This window comes from Alligator sinensis, unplaced genomic scaffold (genome assembly GCF_000455745.1).
Source record: "Alligator sinensis unplaced genomic scaffold, ASM45574v1 scaffold534_1, whole genome shotgun sequence".
Classification (NCBI taxonomy): domain Eukaryota; kingdom Metazoa; phylum Chordata; order Crocodylia; family Alligatoridae; genus Alligator; species Alligator sinensis.
Window position 1 is genome coordinate 952221 of NW_005842050.1, and position 3989 is coordinate 956209.

The 3989-nt window shown below is 44.6% G+C and overlaps 1 protein-coding gene across 1 annotated transcript in view; it reads left to right on the forward strand.

Annotated features, from left to right (window-relative positions):
* The first annotated feature begins 3790 nt into the window (after positions 1 to 3790).
* The window catches only part of AKT3 (AKT serine/threonine kinase 3), a 257736-nt gene continuing 257537 nt past the window's right edge, over positions 3791 to 3989 (forward strand). Inside the window, exon 1 of the mRNA XM_006022871.3 lies at positions 3791 to 3813. The gene's annotated coding sequence lies outside the window, so the exon portion shown is untranslated. The remainder of the gene's footprint in view (positions 3814 to 3989) is intronic.

Below are 3989 nucleotides of genomic sequence, written 5' to 3' on the forward strand. Positions count from 1 at the left end.
GAGTGGGGCGGGCTGAGGCCCGTACCCTGACTGTTCTTTTCTTCTTTTCTCTGTGATCATTTTGAAGGGCACATAGAGCCCGAACCAGGGAAGGCATCCCCAAGAGTACCCCTCCAGGTCAATAGGAGGAGTGGAGTCAACACTGTGGACTGTGATGCCTCAAAAGGGGAGAGCAAACACTGAGGCGAGGATGGCCCTGCACCCCATTATCACCCGGGGTAAAAAGACATTGAGGGATGGGCAAGAAAGGACGAGACCAGGAGGTAACACCAAGGAGACAGGCCAGTGGTCCATCATCTGGTCATCCTGAGGGCTGGCGTATAGCTGGGGTGTAGGGGAGGTGGAGCCCCAAGAACGCCTACAAAGGGCAGCACCCGGTCTACGAGATTCCGTGCAGGGGAGCCCTACCACTGAAGAAAAGAAGATCAAGTTGTGGCAGGTGAGTGTTGGGGCCTCCCTCGGGGGTGAACGCAGCCTAATGCAGAAGTCCCAGGGACACACCCCGCGTCTGGAACCGGTCGTATGCTCTAAGGTCCCTAGAGAGCGCCTATACAAGACTAGATGGGTGCAGCTATATATGGAAAATGTATACATTTGTTATAATTTTCTAGGTATAAAATCTAAGTATTCGAGGGTTGTCTTAAGTTTCTCCTCCTTCCCACTGCTATAGCAAGGAAAGCAGTGGTGGTGGGGGGTGGAATTAGATGGCCCACCTGGTCCTCTTCCCTACCCACTTCTTCCCCCTACAACCTTCCTTCCTCCACTTCTACCTCCTTCCCCTGCTTCCACCCCTAGCTCCCCATAGTCTCTGCCCCTCCCCCAAACTCACCCCAGTCTCTGTCTCTTCCTTTCTGAAGTCCCTCCAGTCTCTCTCCCCTTCCCCCCCCCACCCCCCCACTGTCAGACACTCCTTGCATTGCTCCATTTTGGAGCACAGCACATGGAAGTGCAACCCTTGCCTGGCCATGCAGCACTGCCAGCTCTGCTGATTGGCCAGGCAGGGGAAGAAGTTTCCTTGTGGTTGGTGCCCAGCATAGACTCCAGCTTGAGCTGCACCTGACAGTAAGGGGAAGGGAAGAGAGTGGACAGGGAGGTAGAAGCTGCAGAGGGGAAGCAGGGTGAAGAATCGGGGCCAGTGTCAGACCTCAGCAAGTGCCTGTTTCCCTCTCTGCTTTGTATGTGAATATAAGATGAGGGGCTTTTTTCCTTATGCTGTTGGGGAGGGGGAGCCAGGGGGGCGGGACCATGTCTTATTTGAATAAATACGATACCTTCTCATCCAGTTCAATTCATGAATTTCAGTTCTCTTGCTGTGAATTCAGTAAAGTGTTGGGTGGGATAGATGGGAGGAAGTCCTGTAGGCATACATTTTTTAAATTATTGGGATGTTGGTTCATTTAATTGGAAACTACTCTGGCAGTGACTGCTTTTAAATAACATTAATTTACTTTTAATTCGTGGAGAAACACTGGAGGCTTTCAGCATGTAGTCATTCATTGAAACATTGAGATGACTACAGACTGCACACCAGGCTGCACTTAATAATCACAATGGGGGAAGAGAAGATTATTCTTACACTGTACAAAATAAAAGCCAATCTCTGATGCTTTTAACTCAGTGATTCCCAAAGGGCATGAGTCTAGCGCGACGGAAGTGTGCCATGGGATCTCCCTGGGCTCTCCTCCCTCGTCCAGCACCTTGTGCCTGTCCCAACTATTCCAGAGACCACCTGCGGCTGCTCCTCTGGCACAGCCACTTCTACCTTCCCCCACCCTTCTCTGCTCCCCAGGCAGTCCCTATGCTGTTGTCCCCCGCCCACCCCACTAGCCATGTTCCCAGGAATGCATTTTTCTATGAGTGGGTGGTTCACATAGACGGAGCTGCGGCTCCACTCATCCTCTCCCGTCCTCCTACACGGCTGGGGCCATTGGTGTGGTTGCGGGTGTGTGAGACCCTGCAGGAGTAGCCTGAGCAGCAGGGTCAGAGCAGGGGTCAAGAGGGGACAGATGGTGGAAAGAGTAGAGAACAGCTCCTGCCACCCTCAAGTGGCATCATTTAGGTCAGTGATTCTCTTTTCTTTTTATCCTCAAGGCTGCACCTCCTATATCTTTTTTGAATTTACATCTCAGTAATGTTTAATTGGGGTGCTGAGCATTTGAGAAAAGTTAGGGAGTTATTTTTTATCACTGCATCTTAGCACTGCTATGATTTCCTTTGGCACGTGAATAGAATATGTTATACATATTGGGGGAGAAAATGTATCTTTTTGGGTGTAAGCGTGTAATGTGCCACCAATATTAATTCAAAAAAAAAGTCTGGTGCCTCCAGGTACGAGAAGTTCGGGAAATGCCGATTTAACAAATAAACTATTGCATAATCCTTCACACAAAACATAAATGGAAAATAGTTTAAATTTGCCAAAGGGGGAAAAATGTTGCAATGCAAATAACTTTGAGTAAGCTTGCATGTCACACTTTTATCTGGTTTGTATTTTACAGAAAATCACCATGCCTATCAACTATTGCAGTAATAATGGCATTTTAGTCTTCTTAAATAATGGAATGAAAATCTCTTGGGAAATTCAAACTGAAGTTAGATATTTTTCCAAAATAATATTTCTTTTGTAGATACAACTTTTTATGTTTTTGATAGCTTTAAACCTCTCGCAGTCAATTATACATTTAGAACTTAACTGCATAAACAAAAACGTCTGTCATACAATTGTATGTATAAAAGTAATATGAATTACAAAACAAAATCTCTGAAACAGAAAGTCTAATCAGTGGCCAAAAACCATAAAATAATCTAGGAAAATTGCTAACAAACTAGCTTCAGAGAGGATAAGACTACACAAATATAACATTTTGTTAATTTCTGTTGTACTGACTGCTACATAAGAAATACCCTTAACTCTTCAAGCTGAAGAGATGAACATTTAAGTACAGCAGTTGTACATTGCATTAAAAGCCTTGGGTCAATTATTCGCTAGATGAGGAACTGCCCCTTTGATCCTAAAAAAAAATCTTACAGTTAAATAGAAACATCATAATAGCAAAGTTTTACCAAGCAATTTCTAGCATCTATCTTAGACATCTTTCTTGGGATCTCTCTAGACATTTTTGGCCCTCCTTAATTTTTAAAACTTTCATGTAAAAATTTACAGGATTTCAGGGCTTTGTACAGTGTACTAATGATTGATGTATTTGAACAAAAAGGAGGCTAAAAAAGTAGTTCTGTTTATTTATCTCTGAAAAAATGCATTGAAAACATCAAATTATCATTTGCTTCAGTATTTATATGTTGTTGTTTTATGATGTTAGTGTATTTACATACAAATTTAAGAATAATTGCACAAGATTTTATTGGCAAAGCACAGTACCCAAATAAGCATAACCTTTCATCAGGAAACTATGAACTGGTAATAAACATATCAAACCAATAACATATAACTTTGTTAGCTGTTCAGTGGTATAGTTTTGATTCAGAGCTGAAGGAAACACAGCTGATCACATCATCTTGTTTTTCTTCACTCATTCAACAGGCTGCCACCAGCACTCTGATGTACATTTCTATCATACACATTCACTGGGGAAAAACATTCTTGGCTCCTTCTTTTCCTGAAAACTATGGGAAGAGAGATACCCTAGGTCAGGGGTTGGCAACCTGTGTCCCACTGGAGGGGCTTTGGCTGCTGGAAGTCTCCCTCTGCTGCTGCAGGAAGAAGTTGCATCTGCTCTACCTGTGCAGCTATGGAGAGAAGGATTGGTAGTGGCAGCAGGTTCCTAGCACCCACTTGCTTAACTCTGAACAAAAGTGAGTCTTTCTGGCCCAAAGCTTGAAAAGGTTGCTGACTGCTGGCCTATTTAGTTATAAAATTATGCCTGTTACTAGCCAATTGCCCGTCAAAAATGACAGGGGGCTGGGAGGGAGTGCTGCCACCTAACGCCCTATGCTGCCGCTGTTCTGCCACTGGCAGGGACCTCGGTGGG